Source organism: Podarcis pityusensis (assembly GCF_964106645.2).
Source record: "Podarcis pityusensis genome assembly, chromosome: 5".
NCBI classification, from domain to species: domain Eukaryota; kingdom Metazoa; phylum Chordata; class Lepidosauria; order Squamata; family Lacertidae; genus Podarcis; species Podarcis pityusensis.
This window is the reverse complement of record NC_138032.1, coordinates 97,119,522-97,140,656: the sequence shown is the minus strand read 5'-3', so window position 1 is coordinate 97,140,656 and position 21,135 is coordinate 97,119,522. Positions and strand designations below refer to the sequence as shown.

The following is a 21,135-nucleotide window of genomic DNA, read 5'->3' as shown; positions in this document are numbered from 1 at the left end:
CAGATTCCAAGATTTCCGGTGGTGGTGGTGTGGTCTTCTGTGCCTTGCTCCTCATAACTTGGATAGGAAGTATAAATTATGCAAAATTAAACATGCAAGTAATTCGTATGCATAATGTATACAGTTAAGAGAATTCAGATAATCTTGGCACAGAATTTGGTTCTTCTTTAGGTTCAAATTGTGTTTTAAAGCACAGAGTACATGCCAAACAGGTTGGAATAAACTTCTGTCTTCTTGACAATTTCTTTCTTTTGTTCCTGTCTGTTCATAAGACTGAAAAAAAGAATATAGTTCAGATCATGTTCTGCAAGGCTTCCAGAACCATTTGGGAAAATAACTTTAGGGATATGAAAATCCATTTTGACATCTGGCTAGCTATAGACGTTTTGCAGTACAGTACACATGTTTACATCAGTCGAGCATCAGTGGGCTCTTTTTAAACAAGCCATGCAAGCCAGTACTTTTGGCTAGGCATTTGCCTAAAGCCTGCTTTCTAGATTCCTTATTCTGGAAAGTCTTGTTGCAGCATAGTGAAATGACAGTTGTATTATCTCAGACAGGGAGTAGTTAACCCCAAAACCTGTGAAATATGCATTGCTATAAGTATAAAAAGTAAAGGACTCCTGACAGTTAAGTCCAGTCGTGAATGACTCTGGCCAAGGGAGCGACGTTTGTCTGCAGACAGTTTTTCCGGGTCATGTATAAGCTTAGATGACCAAAACGCAGCACAAAGTGTCTTAATTTGTATCATCACCATCAGTTCTTATTTGTTTGTATCATCTCAGTCAGAAGAGGCTTGCAGTTTTTAGAGCAGACATAGGCAAACTCCGGCCCTCCAGATATTTGGGACTACACTTCCCATCATCCCTGGCCTTGTCCTGTTAGCTAGGGATGATGGGAATTGTAGTCCCGAACATCTGGAGGGCTGAAGTTTGCCTATGCCTGCTTTAGGGTGACTGCAGTGACAAGCTGGCCAAAAGCAAAAACAAACAAACAAACATAAAACCTGAGACAAGATGGGTGGTTGACTATGGGTGGTTGACTCCTCAGTTCAAGAAGTGGTCAGATCGCTTATTTAGGATGGCACCACCCTCCATCCTAAATGAGCAAGTACATAGTTTGGGGTGCTCCTGGATCCAACAATGTTCTTGTAGGTGCAAGTGACCATCATGGCAAGGAGACCTTTTGCCAACTTCAGTTTGTGTAGCAGTTAGGGCTGTTCCTGGGCAAAGAGAGCCTGGCCAGTGATTCTCGCACTGGTAACCCAAAGTTTGGACACTGCAGCAGGAGCAGAGTGTGGTGACATTACTATTGTCAAAGAACAGCACTGCCTGGCTGTGTGCTTAAGCCAGGTTCAGTGTGCTCCTTTTGACTGTCAGGGATTGGTTGGATGCAGAGGACTAGTGGGAGGAACCAGCTGGGGAACCTCTAAGGGCAGAAGGCTCAGAGCCAGGGGTTGGTGGTGGGACAGTGATGAGTGGTCAGAAGGAGAAGGTGTTGGAAACTGGAGAGGTAACAGGGTTTAGTGAGCAGGGAGAATCTGTGTCAGAGAGAAGTCCAGGATCAGAATCATAAGCTGAAGGAGGAAAGGAGGGAGGCCAAGAGGCGGAGTCCAGCTGGTGAGAGGCATGGGTGTCTCCTCAGGCAAATAACTTTTAAAATTTCGCTACACCTTTTAAAATATTGTCTGACTCTGTTTTATGGTGCTTCTTGAGACCGCTTTGTTGTTCTGCTGTTTTAATTTTAAACTGCAGTTTTATGATATTGTGTTACTCTTTTAATTGCTTTTTATTTGATTCAAAAGCCACCCTGAGGTTTTAGTTGTTGTTTTTTAACTGAGCTAGAAATTCAGTACATAAATAAATATGCTTGTGGCATTGAATAAGTAATGAAAAAGTGGCATTGAATAAGTAATGAAAAAGAAGAAGAAAGGTTTTATTTGCGTTGTGGCATTCTCAGGGCTGTAGCCACACCCACGGAATTTGCAGTGCTGATTTACACCATGCCATTCATTATCAATCCTTGAAATTTCAGATTTGCCTAAAGGAGGGTTGTTGTTTTTGTTTTGTTTTTTGCGTGTGTGTGGAAGCAGCACAACCCTGATATTGCCTTAAGCCACAGCATGGAAATGTTGGCTGTGTTGGCAGCTCAGCTGTTATATCAAGTTATTTAGATTTTCTTTTTGATTAATAAATAGAGGCATGAAGTACATATGCAAGCTACACTCCATAATATGATTCTAGAAATGTTGCAGTAAGAACCACTTCTCTGAGCAAAGGATGCTGGTGCAAGCCCAGTAGGCAAAATATATAGTGTGCCCATGGAATAGTGAGATAAGCGTCCTTCATCCCAAGAGCCACATTCCATCATGGAGAACCTGGGTTGGCGGGGGGGGGGGGGCGTGTCGATGGTGAGCAGGGTCAGAGGCAAAAGCTGATGGGGCAATGAATGTGGCTCTTACATTAGGTACAGTAGGATACCTTTTGGCCAATATAAAAGCCAGATAGTTCTGCACACACAACTCTCCATTCAGGCAAGCAAGAGGACACATTCTAGCCTGGCAAAAGCTCTCAAGGAAGACATGGAGAAAGGCTAACAGGGGCTGTGGCCCCAGGGAGGTGCATGACTTAGGGGGTGAATTTCCCCACTCCTGGTGGGTAGTTTAGATTTCTATAGAATTATTTGTTTTGTTTAATTTCTATCCCACCCTTCCTCCCTGAGCAGTGCCTAGGGTGGCTAACAGCATCATTAAGAACATATCCAAAACCAATGAAGTAGCAGTATAAAATTCTAAAGGGCTTGAATCTTCCAATCTCTTTCCAAAGGCCTAGACCAGGGGTTGGCAACCTAAGGCCCGGGGGCCGGATGCGGCCCAATTGCCTTCTCAATCCAGCCCACGGACAGCGTGTTTTTACATGAGTAAAACGTGTCCTTTTATTGAAAATGCATCTCTGGGTTATTTGTGGGGCATAGGAATTCGTTCATTCCCCCCCCCCCCCAAAAAAAAATATACTCCGGCCCCCCACAAGGTCTGAGGGACGATGGACCGGCCCACGGCTGGAAAAGTTTGCTGACCCCTGGCCGAGACATTGTTAGTCTCTCACCTAGTACAATGCACAGTACTTGCATTAAACTCTCATTTGATGGGGTAATACCCCAAATCCTACACTTATTTTTAGCAACTTATTTGGGGCAGCTGTATAAATTAGTAGGTAAATAAATATGGGGAAAGCAAAATGTCACTTGCTACACAGGTATCTTGCTAAAAGAGGTTTTGGATATTACCCCACCAAACCAGAGGAAGAAGTAGACATAGGAGCAAACAGCAGATGTGACTCTTCACCATTGTTTAGTGGTCTGTGTTCCAGCCATGCAAAACTCAGAGATGTCCTGTATATACTGTGTGTGCATACGTGCGTGCACATCTAGGCAAGTAACACTTATCACAATTAAAGAACACATTCCAGCTTTGCAGCAGCACTAGGAGGCACCTTGGGCTAGATATAAAGGCCTGGGCAGCCATATTTGGCACTGTGTGCCTCAGGTTCTCCACCTGGGAATTTGCAGAAACCAAAAAAGGTTGTGACTGTGAGTAGTTTTAATTAGCGAGTTTGGATCCATTGTGTCAAAAGTCAGACAAAGTCACATTTTGTTCCGTCGTCTTGATTCAAAATGGCATCCAATCACCAACAATGACCGCTTTCCCCACCTCAGGAACCCTTGTGCGGAGTTTGGCAATAGCATCTTTAGCCAACAGAGAACAGATGGACAGACAGACAAACCACTTTCCTAAATACATAGTAGATAATAATTTAATCAGTTGAAAAAATAAAATTGCAACCTGGTGCCTGCTTTCCTGGGGAACTTCTGAGAAGACATAGGATTGTTCCGTAAAATACATATTGGTTTGTTGCACAGACTGGTGCACAATCCGTAGCACAAGATCTTACAAAATCAGCACAGGCTTACTGAAAGCAGATTCCAGACACTAGATTTTATCACTGTCCACAGTTGTTCTAATTTTTCAGAAATCATTTCATATACATCCAGACCCTCCAAGTGCCCCTATTTTCCAGGGATAGTCCCGGATTTTCAGAAGCTGTCCCAGTTACGGATTATATCCTGGAATGTCCCGCTTTTCCTTAGAGCATCCCTGTTTTCATCAGAGAAATGCTGGAGGGGATGTATGTAGAGACTTAAAGCAACAGAGGAACAAATTCTCAATTTGATTCTTTCTGCAGACAGAAAACTGCAAGCTATGTGGAACATTTTGGTGTCTGCTTTCCAATATAGAAGTAGTCAACTGAAAATTAAAAACAACAAAGACTCTGCTCAAGGGGAATTTATCCATTTTGATCTAGTAATTTTTCAATTTGTGTTTGTAGTTGATCATGCTGTACCAAGGAATAATCTTGATTGTATTCATGGATGTCAAGTTGAATTGGGAGTACCCATTTTCAAGTCTAGTTTTAAATTCCTTGCAAGCTATTTTCTTGCCGTTTGATTGAAATAGACTTCTGAAAGGCCGTATGAATGCAACAATGTGAACAACATTCTGGTGCCAAGAAATCAGATTAGATACTTCAGAGTAAATTTGCTCAGGGAAACGTAATTTTGAAAGTGTTTCTCAGGGCATATTGATTAGCTTAAGCCAGTTTTTGAAGACTGATAATCTTCAGCCAAGAGTATTCCTGTTTCTGTTCTCAGAAGAACAAAGAGTGTATGCTTAAAGATCTATAGAATGGTTCTCAATATTTTATATTTAAAAGAATTTGAATAAGAGATCCTAAAATTAGGGCCCCATTGTGAAATGCTGCAGTGTATTTCCAGCTCCTACTACCAGCAGGGCTCCAGCATTGTTTTGAGTTTACAGGGAATGGGAATTCCAGGAAAGGGCACCTTTTTTCCCTCCCCCACTGTGCTAAAGGACTCAGGTTTGGGGCTTGACTGTCCACTGCAATGCTTATAGCTTATAAACAGGGTGCTATGATGACAGAGGGAAAGGTGAAACTGTTATTTTTCATAGTTTTTTTTTAATACTCACATTAAACACATGCCCCAGACCCTATTTTCCACCTCCAAATTTGTTAGTATAAACGGCCAGCTCCCTCTTCACAAGGACTTTCCCTGCTACCCCAACCCCCACCTTCAGCTTCCTGCATTTCAGTTGCTGTTAGTGTTCAACAGGCACTGAAATATCTGTTTACATAGAATCAGCACCTACCACTGTATACCAGATTGTTTTTACCTAAATCTCCATGGATCCCATATTCACTGGGTGCCTTCTCGCTACACCATAGCATAGTTTATGTTTTCAGAATTTAAGCTGTTTGTAGGTGATGTTTCTTTGAGCCATCCATAGACAAGTATGGTTCAAGATTGCATAATTCAGTAAGGTTGCTTAAGGAATCTGGATTTACTATTTTCCTGGAAATGTCTCCTGGATTGGAATGTAATTATTTGGAATCTGCTCCCACCCAATAATTTGGTTTGGGGCTATGGAGCTCTTGACTCCCCTGTGCACGTGTCTCCATTCACTTGTATGGGGGGGCCGCAGCCCCCCAAACTACTAGTGAAGAGGAAACGTAATCCTCCTGCTGAAAACCCTGAAGACTGGAGGGTTTTTTAGTAGGGAGATTGTACCCGTTGCTAGTTTTGGGGCTGCACCCTTTTTAAATCTTCATATGCAATTCACTGAAGACACAAATCTCCATTGCAGGATTGAAAAAGATTGTACCATGAAATCTTGTTGATGTGAGGAGGAATCTTTCCCTCTGAAAATCCTCTTTCTGCAAGTGTCCTTTGTTGGGGGGGGGTTGCATCTCCTGCTCCCCCCCACTGCCTCCCCCCCCCCCATTTACTCCTTCTTTGCAAAGAATAGTTTTCCTTTGCAGCCTAAAATGTCCAGGCTGTAAAACAGCCCCTTGCAACCCAGGAGTGTGCGTGCCCCTCACCGGTGCCAGGGTATTCCATTTGGAGATTCTGGAATGCAGAATTCTGTTCAAAATTCAGCTAGAGTGGACTTTGCCAGATGTTGGAATCCCAAACCAACAACGGAATTCGAACTGTTGTGCCCATCCCTATAAATTAGTGGTAGACTCCAACATCTAAGTCAGGTAAGACCTTCTCAAAATGGAATAGAAGTGTTTCTCTTTAGACAGAAGGATATTGCACTATTCTTATGGTCTCTAATGTTGTAACTCTACAATTTTCCAAAAAAAAATACATTGTCCTTGGTTTTAATTAGAGTTTCCAAAGATTACAAAATGGCTTTGGTTTTTATTTATGTATCATTTATTGAGAAGAGTTTATAAACCACAATCAAATAAACCCTAAAGAGGATACATGGAATTAAGTTTCCACCTTTTCAGAAGGTCTCAATACTCCTGTTTTGTTTGTTTGAAGATTTTTTTACACAAGAGAATTAACATACTCTCGCTTAGCTACCTTTTGTGCCTGTTACTTGGCTAATTTGCATTCAGGATCAAATCATGAAGAATTACCTTTTGGGAGAGAAGGATAAAAATGTGCTATTGAAAGATCTGAGGCTGTGTCCATATTTGTTGAGCTGTGGCTTTTAAGTGAGGGGAAGACACCTCTCAATCTAATAGGCAAGGAGACTGTGGTGGTGGTGGTTGTTGCTGCTGCTGCTGTTGAGAGAACTTTGATTGCCCTTTTACTCTAGGAATGCAATGACAAACTAAAAAAAAAGGGAGGTGAGGCATGTGTCAGGACTCAAATGTAACAGTATTTTCTTCATCTTTCTATGAGCATTGTTATATAGCACTATTATCTGAGCAGCTCACAAGCCTAAAAGAGTGAAATACAATCGGAATGCAATATGTTCTCATTGGCTCTTAAAGGCTAAAAACAATAAATTCCTTACTGGAATCTAAAGTGCCCCTGCGATTTAACATTTCATAGTTTAATTTACATAACATTTCCAGCAAGCTGAGAGACAAATTGACAGCGAATGTTTAGATTTTATAAGTGAAGAACTGCTTATCTGTATGAATGTTGAAGCAACCAGCCTTCACTATAGTAAATTAAGGTGGCTGTTCTTAAGACTTTGAGACGTGTTGACATTACTCCAGACAGAAATGGAGAAATATTTGGCATTTTGGGTGAAAAATATAAATTAGTTAGCAACATGGAAATAGGGCCTGTGTCCCAAACACTGATAACTAGAGCATTGCATTTATATGGCAGAGCTTATTTGCTCAGTATTATCATTTAACTTCCTATGAACTACCCAATACCTGAATCTCCTATGGGCTGCCCTCCGGCCTTTAACTGCAGGAAAGTTCCAGCCATTGTAAGCAGGCATTCAAATTTCATCAGTGCCTGACTCCAAGAAACTATTTAATATTTATGTAAAAGTGCAAGGACATTCTTTCTGTAACTGAGAATTCCAACCTGCTGTCTTCACAGACAAAGTGGAGAGGATACCTCTCCTGTGTCTGAAATTACTGGTTGTCATGGTTCTGTGTAAGTACACTGCTAGGTAAGAGTTTCAAAAGAATGAAAATCAAAAATTTAGGTCCTTTGTTGTTAAAATAACCACATTAGGTAGCAAGTCTTTGAATATTAGAATAATGTAATTTTTTTGAACAATAGTTAACTGCCAAAGAAATTAATTTTAAATGTGGATTACTACTGTCCTCACAGGACAGAGTTGAATCATAAAGGAAACTTCATTCTCCAAATAGTCTATGCCCTACAATTCTTAGCAAGAAGACATTCCCAGTTAGTGATGGACAGGTTCAAAAAGAATGGATTTGGAGTATGAACTTTCCAAGCCTGTAATGCTAATATATATTCCAAGGAAAAGTGTCACATCCCAAAATGTATCACTTCAAATTTCAATTGGGAATGTTATATGGTTATATGCTGATTTTGCACCTGTACCATCCGAATTCATCATGTTAGATGCTCAAAGCAATAAGTCATTGCTGGCACATGTTCAGATGATGATTAGCTTTTAAGTTTTGACTAAGCTGCCTGGCCCTGGCAAAAATGACCTACAAGAAGCAGGTATGGCAGAGGACTGCAGCAACCACATAGGTAGTTGATTTTGACTGGACTTAACTGTCCAGGGGGATGCAGGTGGCGCTGTGGGTTAAACCACAGAGCCTAGAACTTGCCGATTAGAAGGTCGGCGGTTCGAATCCCCGCAACAGGGTGAGCTCCCGTTGCTCGGTCCCTGCTCCTGCCCACCTAGCAGTTTGAAAGCATGTCAAAGTGCAAGTAGATAAATAGGTACCGCTCCGGCAGGAAGGTAAACGGCCTTTCCGTGCGCTGCTCTGGTTTGCCAGAAGCGGCTTAGTCATGCTGGCCACATGACCGGAAGCTCCCTCGGCCAATAAAGCAAGATGAGCGCCGCAACCCCAGAGTTGGCCACGACCGGACCTTATGGTCAGGGGTCCCTTTACCTTTTTTAACTGTCCAGGGGTCCTTTACCTTCACCTTTACAGAGAAAGAAACAAAACTGTATTCAGTTCAGTCCCTTAAAGTTCCATTTGCATGGGTTCAGAACAAAATCAGTTGGCTTTCTTAATTCAAGAGGACAGTAATTTGTGTCGGGAAGTTGCAAATACTTCCATGTTGAAATAATCTAGTACTTTTTTTTCCTGACAGTGGTTTTAAACCACAGCTCTTGAATTAACAGTTACAGAAGTGTAAGAGTGAAGGTGGAATGGGCGTGTTTTCCCCATGAAGCATTTTATACTCAAAAACAAAACACATACCTAAAAGGAAACCCCATAAACAGAAAGTTAGGATTCTTCTGCTCAAATGAATCCTAGGAATAGCTCTTCATTGTGTTGGTGCCAATCAAAATAACCCCCATGGAGAGCTTTGATTCACTTCAGAAAATAAAAGAGCCCTCTTTAAAATGGTAATGCATTGCAGCTGTTTCATTGTACTTGGAGGTTGTTTTATGCCTCATGTAAATTGCCAGGCTAGCATTCATGAAAATGTCAATGTTTTTAAAAGTTAGTTCTGTTTACAACTCTGGAGGCAATGACAGAAGGGGAATAAATCAACTATATGAAGACTGATTCTGGATGGCTGGAATCTCTAGTAATGCTAAGATGTACCAGCTTTTTGGTTTGTGGCAGGGTGGGGAATCTCTTGAGCATGATCCAGTCATACACATACACTTTTAGGCTGCAATCCTATTCGTGATTGTTCAGATGTAAGCTCCAGTAAGTTTAGTGGGGCTTACTTCCAGATGAATGTATATAGCATTACAGCCGATTGATTTGGATAAGTTTATTAATCACATTTAAATCTTTCCCACTGAAAATAACTTGTTAGATGAACCCTCCTCCACCTCTTATTAAGAGCAACAGAGTATGAGATATGCTTATCCTTATTATTCTTATTCTTATTTGAATTTATATACTGACCTATACCCGGAGGTCTCAGGGCGGTTCACATAAAAAGATCACAGTATATAAAAGCAATAACCTAGTAATACCCCCCCAAAAAGAGCCACATTTTAAAAGGGTATGGGATGTTGATCAGGTCAACCAAAGACCTGGTTAAAAAGGAACGTTTTTGCCTGGTGCTTAAAGGTGTATAATGATGGTGCCAGGTGAACTTCCCTGGGGAGAGCATTCCATAGACTGGGAGCCACTGCAGAGAAGGCCCGTTCTCGTGTTGCCACGTTCCAGACCTCTCAAGGAGGAGACACACGTAGGAGGGCTTCAGAAGATGATCTCAGGGTCCGGGTAGGTTCATATGGGAAGAAGTGGTCCTTGAGGTATTGCGGTCCTGAGCTGTTTAGGGCTTTATAGGTCAAAACCAGCACTTTAAATTGGGCCCAGTGCAGTCAAACCAGGATTGGTTTAATATGCTCAAGACCGTCTTGCTCCGGTGAGCAACCTGGCCACTGAATTCTGCACCAGCTGAAGTTTCCGAACTGTCTTCAGAGGCAGCCCTACGTAAAACGCATTGCAGTAATCTAACCTTGAGGTTACCAGAGCATAGACAACATTAGTTAGGTTATCCCTGTCTAGATAGGGGCGTAGCTGGGCCACCAGCCGAAGCTGATGGAAGGCACTCCAGGCCACAGAGGCCACCTCAGCCTTGAGTGACAGCAAAGGATCCAGGAGTACCCCCAAGCTACAAACCTGATCCTTCAGATGAAACCTAACCCCATCAAGAGCAGGCCACCTCCCACCCATCTGGTCTAGGGAACAGTGTCTCAGTCTTATCTGGATTGAGCTTCAGTTTGTTGGCTCTCATCCAGTCCATTACCAAGGCAAGACACTGGTCCAGCACTTCCACTGTCTCACCTGCAGATGTAAAGGAGAAATAGAGCTGAGTGTCATCAGCATACTGCTAACAACCTACTCCAAACCTCCAGATAACCCCACCCAGTGGTTTCATGTAGATGTTAAACAATGTGGGGGGATAGGATTGAGCCCTGTGGAACCCCACATTGAAGGTTCCACAGCGCTGAAAAGCATTCCCCAAGTAACACCCTCTGGGAACAACCATCCAAGTGGGACTGGAACCACTGCAAAGCGGTGCCACCCACCCCTAGTTCGGAGAGTCGCTCCAGAAGGATACACAATTTTCAGAAATGAAAAGCTTTGGAATTTCCCTGGTTGCCTTAATTTTATTGAAGAAGAAGAAGAAGAAGAAGAAGAAGAAGAAGAAGAAGAAGAAGAAGACTGCCCTTCATCTGTAGATCTCGTGGAAAAAGGAAAAAACAAATCAATGATCCCCCTCCCCTTATCCAGTAGAGGCCACCATATACCTGCTGGGGAAGGTTGTAAGGCATTTGAATGATTCATAACTGGAATGTTGAACCCTGGGTGCAATTTGGGGGAATTGCAGACATTTCTACTAACTTTCTTTTCTAAGATTTATTTTGAAAATAGAGGCATGGTGGAAGAAACACCAATCCTGATTCAGCAGTAAATGGCTTTGGTTCCGAAGCTCTACCGTGGTGTTGAAAAACATATTTAAGTTAATTGGACCATTGTAGTGGAAAACAGACTTTGGGGCACTTGAGAGCTAAAAGGCAGTATCTAAATTATTTTATAAATAAATATAAATTACAATCTTCTGCTTAAATTTCATTTTAACACATTACTAGCTGATAAGGGGGCCAAGCTACATAGTGCATGTTATAATCCTCCATGTTTTACAATACTCTGTGCTTTTAAATTTTACTTATTTATTTTATTAAATTTACACCCCTCTTGATTGTTAAGAAAAACCTCAATGCAATTTACAAAAAGATAAAAACAATAACTTCGAGAGAGAAAACCACAACCCTGCTTTTAAACATACAAAAGTTAAAATACTAAAACAGGTTAAAATTACCTCAGCTTTCTAAGCATCTGGGTAGGCTTGTCTAAACAAGAATGTTTCAGCAGGCACCAAAAAGAGCACATTGCTGCTTGATCTCAATAGGTAGGGAGTTCCAAAGTTTAGTGTGTGCTGACAATACTAAATGATCAAGTCCTTAGAAATGTGGAACCGGTATTATGTGGCACCTGTTGTAGTGTCCATTATAAATCAAAAGCAGCCTCATCAGACTATGACACTGAGCAGGAGGAGGATGGACATGGAAAAGCTTCAGCCTGGGAGTTGCCTTGTACAATTTACGTCACAGAACAAACCACTTGCTCCCATCATGAGGGGGGAAAGTGCATGAGCAAAAGAGCACTATATAGGCAAGTATGATGGGGCAGACAAAATGCAGTACAGTGGTACCTTGGTTTACGAAATTAATCCGTTCCGGAAGTCCGTTCTTAAACCAAAGCATTCTTAAACCAAAGCGTGCTTTCCCATAGCAGCGGGGGACTCAATTTACAAATGGAACACACTCAACATGTTCTGCTTCCAAGGCAAATTTCACAAACCAAAACACCTACTTCCGGGTTTGCAGCATTCTTAATCCAAGTTGTTCATAAACTAAGCTGTTCTTAAACCAAGGTACCACTGTGCTGAGATGCTGGGTGATAGTTGTCCAGAGATACGTTGCCTAATTGAGGTTTGGTAGAGGCATTAAACCAGTAAACGAGAGAGATCCCAGGGTGTTTGTTGAGAGTTTGGCAATTCTTTCATGGAAACCGATTTAGATTGTCTGGTTATTGACAGCAGCATCTTTGCAGACAAAGAATGGAAGTGTAAAGATCTGTACAATTCCTTTGTTGAGGATAACTGTACCTCATTTGAACCACAGGGAAAATTGCATCTCTTCTGTATGCCAAGAATGGTGGGGATAAAAATGCTAACTTAAAGTACCTGAAGAAAAATGTTCAACTGTTTTCAAGGCTTATGGTGAATTGGGATCATGACTGTAAAGCAGTTCTTTAAATATGAGAACTGACTTTTTCTTACGGTGCTCTCCAGTTTTGGTGAAGAAGTAGCTAGTGTCACTTTTAGCAAGGAAGCACATATGATCAGAATCAACCGATCTATTGAAGTTACTGAGATACCATTGTGTACAAGGGAGCAACTCCTACTCATGCTTTGAGTCACACAAGCCATGCAGAGAGTTGCCTTTGACATTTTCCAGCTTCATATCTGCAAAAACATCATGGAAGCATCTTGACAGGTTGATCATAATATTTCCATCCTCTGCTCCCAAAGGGGTTTCCTGCCCATGTTCTCAGATATTGGGAATGCTACTCAAAAGCTCCTGGGGTTCCAGCCCAATCCCAGAGACAGTAATGACGGTCGCAAGAAGCTGTAGGGGCCACCACAGCCGCACTGGGTTGTGTTCTGCTGCCCCACTGGAATACACAAAGCCCTGAGATGAGAGCAGAGCTCCTGAGGGAGGGAGGACCTGAAACAGTGTACTATACTATAAAGTGTACTATACTATAAAGCAGTGGTTCTCAAACTTTTTACTCTGGGCCACATTTTCAGAAGAAAAAATTGCTTGTGCCACACTGAATTTTGAAAGAAGAGGAAACCACTCCTAGCAGAGCTTGATTTATAACATAGTGCACAACTATTTTATCATATCATCACAGGACACAGAGAAATTATGAAACAATGGAGCTACCGGTACATATGAGCATGAATCATTCCCAAAATGTAATAACGGTTGTAACTTGGATCCCTGACGCCTTGCGACCTGAACATTTTGGCTCCCAAATGCTCCTGAACCCAGAAGTGAGTGTTCTGGTTTGCGAACGTTCTTTGGAAACCAAATGTCGGACGCAGCTTCCGATTGGCTGCAGGAAATGCCTACAGCCAATCGGAAGCCGCGCCTTGGTTGCCGAATGTTTTCGGAAGTCGAGCAAACTTCTGGAATGGATTCCATTCAACAACCAAGGTACGACTGTATAAACAAGCCTCTTACATATGTACGCAAACTCAATGAGAGAAGCAAGCTTGCTTTGGCCAGGTAATCTTATTTATATAGGTCTAATTTGAAACAAACGAGGTCTCATCTCTTCAACACTTTCTCTTTTCTGATCTTTCACATTTGTCAGAGTTGAAAATCCCCATTCACAACAATAAGCCATGGGGAACTGTAAAAGAATAGCTAGCTGTGATGTAATTTGTGATATAATCAGCTAATGCTCCTGAAGAGAGGCGTGGATATTATACTACACTACACTGAAATGTTTAAATGTTTCTTTGATTGCCCTTGAATCTTTCCACACCTTTTGAGAACCACAGCTGTAAAGAATTTCAACCCTCAATAGACTCCAAATTAGTATTGGAACAACATAAATCTTAACATATAAAAAGGGTTTAAGTAGAAAGCAAACTACAGTGGTACCTCTGGATGCGAACGGGATCTGTTCGCATCCTGAGCAGAACGCAACCCACGCGTGCGCGGGTCGCGATTCGCCGCGCATGCACATGATGTCATTTTGAGCATCTGCGCGAGCAGCAAAACCTGGAAGTAACCCGTTCCATTACTTCCGGGTCGCTGCGGGACACAACCTGAAAAGATTTAACCTGAAGCTACCTTAACCTGAGGTATGACTATATACATAAGATTGAATAGTAACATGGAAACTTTCAATCCAAAAATTAGCAAATGATCGTGTTTCTATAAATTTATCAGTTTGAATTTTGCTTAATCACTCAGATTCCATAAGTCTCCATGGGTGGATCAACCTAAGCAGTCCCCTTACTCCTATGTAAGACGTACATAGGGGAGTTGGGAACTATCACCACCAAATCAAACCTTGCCAAGAAAAGTAAGCTCACAAACTTACAGAAACGTGTTCCTTTGTAAACTTTTGAAATGAAAATTTCCATGATAATATTTAACTTTATGTCCTGTGAAAATGCATAGTTTGCTTTTCATTTAAATCCCTGTATAAGTTGTAATATAAGTAATATAAATTGAAAATCAACTCACTAAAAAGTTTTTTGTCTGATGCAGATTGCTGTAGTATGTAGCAGATTTCTTTTAAATCTTTGAAAACGCCTGGGTTAAATTCTTTTCAGAATTGGGGCCTGAACTGGTGATTTCTTTTAAGAGACATCGATATGTTAGTTAAAACTTGAAAATCACGTTCACATTTGTGATAAAGAGGAGGGAAATGTGGCTTTCCACATGAGGGAAAGGAGGAGGGAAATGTGGCTTTCCACATGAAAGGCTGTGTTTTTTTTCTGTGAATAAAAATAGTTGCAATGCTTGTGGAAAATAAAGCTTTCAAAACAAAGGGTGATCACTGAGTTCAGTTCCTCAAGTTTTTAAAAGTCAGCTTACATTTAAAGGTTGCATTTAGCACTTGGCATTTATATAAATCAAGCTCAAGGTTGAATTCTGTGTTCGTTGTAAAATGAATGTAGAATGGGTTTTTTTAAAATAAAAAAAAACCCACAACAAAACCAAACACCCTGCAATTACTTCAGTGAATATCCATTCAGGTTAAGAATTTTCATCTTTGCTGTTGCCATAGTAATCTGTTCCCCTGTCAGCACCACATTACAATCCATTCTGTTTCCAATATTGAACATGTAGCAGACAAAAACATCTTTAAAATAGCTTTAGGTGTCTTTGCAGCAGGAAGCAGTATTTGCTTGTAGAAATGTATACATACTTTGAGAAAATGATTAGCGATCACAACATCAGATTTTTACTACAGTTATTCATGAAAGGTAATTTTAACAATCTCATTTTTTTTTTTACTGTGGGGAAACACCCTCGGAGAAAGCAGATTCATATACCGGTATATATTTTCAGTAACGGGCTGATAATGAAAAAGTTTGGGAACTAGCAGCCCCTTAACCCTTTGGCAGGGAACTGTTTTCTTACACCATTGCTGATTTTTATTTGGTGCAGTGAGGAGCACACTGCTTTTTCCTTGAAATGGATTAGGTTCAAGCAAAAGAGGCACACTAAAATTTATCTACTGTTGCCTTCAGCCATGACTTGAATTTCCATCTTGTAACTGTAGAGAATACATAATCAGTACTAAGTTATTCCTCTTTTTTTGCACCTGATACTAAGTTTATTCTTGAAGTAACTGGAAATTTTAGGATGAGGAGGGATTTTTTTCCATTGTATTCTGATATCTGTCTTTTTTATATGTCTGGGTACATTTTTGTATTTGCTTAAATTTTAAGAACATTCATAATTTTACAAACTTGTTGAACTGGGCAGTATTCAAGCGCTCAATTTTTTAATGTCTATGAACAAGTAAGCATGCTGTTGGAAAGAATAATAGAATCAAATGAGTTTTAGTTTACTTTCACTTTGTTACACAATATGAAACATTTCCTTTATATTCCGTACATTCAGATATTTTGAATTTTTTAAACCTGTAGTTGCTGTCATTTTAGTGTTTTTATCAACTATGGCTGTAATCCTGATGTTGAATCAGCTACGCTGAACTCACTGGAACTTGCTTCTAGGAAGACATGTACTGGATCACACTTTGATTTTAGTGCTTTTATGTTTTGTTAGCTGCCGTAGGAGCTGAACTTGTGTTGTGTAAATGTAATAAACAGATAAAAAACTAATTAACCTAGAGTAGCACTCTGTCATTTGTGCCGCATTTGCTTCTTTCCCCTTTCTTGTTCTTTGAGGGATTTGCACTGACTTGAAGGAGCTGGTGCTGTCTGTAGCACCAAAGTCCCTTCCTTCCAATTCCAGTACGCTGGTGACACCCAGCTCCATTTCTCCTTTCCACCTAAATTCAAGGACTCTGTTCTGAACCTGTCTCCCATCAGTAATGGACTGGATGAAGGGGAACCAGTTGAAACTTCAGACAAGGCAAAGGTCTCTTGGTCATTTGGAAGGCAGAACAGGGAATGGGGATTCATCCTGGGCTGGATGGGGGAAGTGACTCACATGCTGAAGACTGACTCACGTGGGCTGGCTCCTGGACCCTGAGCATGGATGCTGGGCTCTCTGCCGGGGTCAGGAGTGCATTTGCACAGGGAAAACTAGGGTGCTAGCCTTGAGGTGTCTGATTTGGGCACAGTGAAACACGCCTTTGTTTGTTTGTTTAATGTCTATCCCACCCTTCATCTAAGGATCCCAGTGCAGTTTACAATATAAAAACATAAAAATACAGTAACAAACAAAATAGTAACAAAGAAAAACAATACCGCCCCCACCCTAGTTAAAAAGGTCTTAGGTCAGTGGTGTCCAAACTTTTTTCAAAGAGGGCCAGATTTGATGAAGTGAAGGGCCGTGAGGGCCAACCAAAGTTGTTAACCTTTTCTTAGGATTTTACCCCAAAGTTGTTGAATTTGTTGAGTTTAGGATTGAACTTGTTGAGGGTTTTGGGGGATTTTACCCCAGGAAATAAACTGCCACATGGGCTGGGTTAAACCGACCGGTGGGCCGGATTAGGCCCCCAAAACAGACTTTGGACATGGCTGCCGGCCCCTGTGGCAGTTTATGTCCTGGGGTAAAATAAAATAAAATAAAATAAAAAGCCCTCAACAAGTTCAATTCTAAACTCAACATGTTGATTGTTGAATTAGCCCAAGGCCTGGGAGAATGTTTTTGCCTAGTGCAAACGAAGGCACCCGGCGGGCCTCCCTGGGGAGAGCCTTCCACAAGCTCTCTAGTTACATCCCGTTTGGATTACTGTAATGCACTCCAGGTGGGGCTCCCCGAAACTTCAACAGGCTCAAAGAGCTACAGTCAGATTGCTGACCAGGGCAGCGATCCCTCTTGCTGTTCTGGCTTCTGGGATAGCTGCGCAGCCTGCATTTGCTCCATAAGACGCACACACATTTCCCCTTACTTTTTAGAAGGGAAAAAGTGAGTCTTATAGAGCAAAAAATACGGTAATTGTTTTTAAATTATCATTTCCCATTTATTTTTATCTGGAAGCTGCCTCAAGTTCCTGTTAGGGAAAAAGTTGAGGTATAAATAAATATATGAAAACTATAATGGCAACAACAGGAGGAGGGGAAGGAAATCATGCTACTGGCACAAGATTGTGGTTAGCACAGGTCTAAAGGTGTAGTGCAGGTTTTGTAAAAATAATATATTTAGGCAAGGCTCCAAGCTGTTAGTTTCAGCCCAGATATATTTATGTTTTGGAAAATCTTAAGTACTTCTTAAAACCAATGTATTAAAATATGTATGGGGAAAATATTTTATATACGCTCCTTTTTTATACTTTCAGTTTTGACATCTGCAGTTTCCAAACAGTTTCTGCTTGGGATTATTTTGATAGTGTCCTTCTACCCTCCACTTCCATTCCCCCTTCTATCTTTAAAGTGCACGGCAATGTAGACATTTCAAGGGGTCAGTATTGACTGCATGTAGGCTGCAGATAGAGAAGAGATTTGAAGTTATCTTTTGATTTTTATAGTCCTTTTTTATTAAAATGCTTAGTGCCGTAAATGTAGTAATAAGAAACTCATTTATCTTGACGAAAGTGCTGCTATAAACTATTCTGCACTCATAAAATAACCTTTTAAATTATTGTTTCTGCTGGTATCAATAAATTCATACAAAGTGCTTAAAGGTCAGGCGTTGCCAGAAAAATGTCTTTTCAGCTTGTTAATTAAAGGTTCATAAGAATGTGCAGAAGTTTGCTCCCTTTGACAAATGTAGAGGAGAGGAAAAATATGCCTATTTTCAGAAACATAAAACAGAGGTGGAATGGCAGCAAGGAATGACAAAAAGCTACAGTTGAAATGACTGACATGAGGGAAGTGCCTACATTATTCAGGTTGCCAGGTGGGGGTCAGGCAAGATGGTGGACCGCATCTGAGAGTAGCCTGAGATCCAGTCTGAGCAAGGGCACACCGTAGAGCACCCTGAAGAAGAGGATCTGACACCAGATTGAGGCTGGAGGCTCAGACCTTTTAGATGATGGCGCAGGCTCACCGTGTTAGGCTGCCATGATGGTGCTGTGTAGCCTTTTTCTATATGCATCCCAGGAATTCTTGGGACCAGTGATGGTTGAGAGTATGCTTGTATGTGTGGATGAAAGTGTGTGGGTGTAGATTGATGGAGGTATGGATATGTTAGTGCAGGAATAGCCCATGGGGCTCCCGTCATTCCTGACCATTGGCCATGCTGGCTGGGACTGAGGTCTCACCCTCTGATGGTTCCACTCCGGAAAAGGCATTTGGTTGATAAGAAGTTAGTTGCTTGATCTTTCTGATATATTTAGTGCACAAGGTACTGTGTAGGTAATGTTCAGTGTTATTGGTGTGTTTGATTTGCTTCTTTCATGATGTTATCGGAGTTCGCTGCCCAGCTCTCTCTGTTCTTTGCTATTAATAGTTTTATTGAGGTACTATTGGTTTTAAATGTGTTAGCTGTCTTGGACATTGCTTATGGAAGGGTGGGGTACAAATTGTTTAAATAATAAACAAGTAAAGAAGGGGGACTGGAGGGGTTCAGTCACACCTACCCAAAAAGAGACGCGCACAAATGCTGGGTGCTCACCTTCTCTCACCCCAGATGGTTCTCCTTTCATGCTGATTTTTTGCTGCTTCTCTGCCCTTCAAAGTATTATCAATCTGTTGTGTCTGTTTTGGACAAATGTAGGACTATAGCGCTTATTATGCCTGGGGTGGGGGGGATCAACCATAGTGGTACAAAAAAGAAATAAAGGTGATTTGGACTGTGCAGTCATGGTTAGCACTGCACACAGAAAAGGGTTTGTTGTCTTTGCAGGTGACGCCACTCAAAAAAGGACCCTGCAGGAGTTGGTGTGAAGAGCCATCCGGGTCTCGTGACTTTGTAATGGTTTTCCTGAATATAATCTCTTCCTTATCCTGTGAGGCAGTGGGATTGAAAAAAGATTATATTTCAAATTTCAGCATGCAGCTTCAGAGTATATTTTCAGAGTACTTCAGTATAAAAATGGTGGCATCTTATCCCATAATTTTAGTTTTTAGTGTTGCATTCTGGGCAACTTCAATGCAATGTGGGAGTGCATTAATTCAGAGTTCTGGCCCTTTTGTCTCTATTCTTTTTCCTTTGACCCTACGTATTGAGGACTTTTGTTTCCTCAATAAAATAAAGTGAGTTAAGCTAACACGTTGCAGCAAAAACTGCTTTGAAATTCTTATGGGAGACTAACTGTATCTGCACTCCCTGTTCTTCATGTAAATAATTTATTTAGTGCTGCCAGAATGCTGACAAATGAATTATTTTGAAAGAAATATGAAAAAACTAAATCCCAGCACACAAACTAAATCTAGTTGGCCCAGAAAGCAGCAGCACAGCTTTTCTCTGGTACTAAACTTAAGGAACATTACACCAATATTAGAGCTCTGCTAGGTATCAGTTGGGTTCCGTAAAACATTTAAAATACGGGTTTAAACCCAAAAAATAAATCCTAGACAACCTTGGAAATACCATAGGAAATGCCTCCTTTACACTTAAGTCTCACCCCTCCCTGAGTTGAGAGCCGTAAATGGACCTCTGAAGTAAGACCAGCTTGATACTGAGTCCAGTCCAGTCCTAAATGGGGCCCACACACCCCATGATATTATCTGCATCACCACCTACCTTTTCCCAAACTTACCTCGGTGGAGAATAAATCTAGAGAGGGCTTCAGCGCGCCACTCTTCTATCAAGGTGTGAAGATTTTATTACATAGAATCCAGATACTGTAGCCAAATTAAGATAGGTAACATTAAAAATCAAGAGAACGTGGGATTTCCACTTTTGCAGCATTTCATTCTTTCAACGTGGGCTTGCATTGCCTTTGAAAAATTTAAACCATCAAGCTTTAATATTAAGAGGCTGATAAACATTAAGCATGTATCGTTCGGTACTAAAAATTTCATAACTGAAGAATACCATAATTTGTTTTCATTCTCCTGAGAGGCAGCTACAGTACTCTGAACTTCTTCAGGGAAATAAATCGACAGTGTTTTCTGAAAGCGTAGGTGACAGGACTAATGATAGCTTCATTGGAAAACACAGCCAGCACTCCTAGTCCACAGATACTAAGAGAAATGAACTTGGCAGTACAATGAAGCTGTCTGGCTGTTCCTCTCCCCTTCAGCTCCCCTTTTTTATTATTTTTGGCCTCTGTGTGTGTGTGTTTAACAAACAAGCAAAGCTTTTGCTGTTTTATAGAGCTAACCCATGGATGCAACTCATGATCGAACAGTTTCTAGAGTTATGAGTTGTGCCAGATAAATGCAACATGGAATTGGGGAAAGGAGGCAACTGAAGAATAGAAAGAGGAGATTTGATACATTTTCTGCTTTTTATTAAAACTATTAAATATTGGTAATTTCTTCTGATTAGATGTGAAACAAGGAAAGGTGGTATGTGTCTCTTAGAGTTGCAGCACACAAAATATTTCTTATGTGGATATCACTTTTGTGTTCTGTGCCATTGCATCAGGTGAATTAACACAAGTCTGTTATGTTGTACAGTGGTACCTCGGTTTACAAACTTAATCAGTTCCAGAAGTCCGTTCTTAAACCAAAACCGTTCTTAAACCGAGGTGCACTTTCCCTAATGAGGCTTCCCGCCACCAGTGCCCTTCCACCATTTGGATTCCGTTCTTAGACCGAGGTAAAGTTCTCAAACCAAGACACTATTTCCAGTTTTGCGGAGTTTGTAAATGAAATTGTTCTTAAACCAAACTGTTCTTAAACCGAGGTACCACTGTATTAGAATACCACAGACACCCACAAAAAATCAGGATTTTCTCCTACAGTGAAACAGACTTATGTGATGCTGTTCTTATGTGT

At 41.1% G+C, this 21,135-nt stretch overlaps 1 protein-coding gene across 4 annotated transcripts in view; it reads left to right on the top strand.

Moving 5' to 3' along the window:
* The window catches only part of PHF21B (PHD finger protein 21B), a 188,709-nt gene that overhangs the window by 129,034 nt on the left and 38,540 nt on the right, over positions 1–21,135 (top strand). The window lies entirely within an intron of this gene.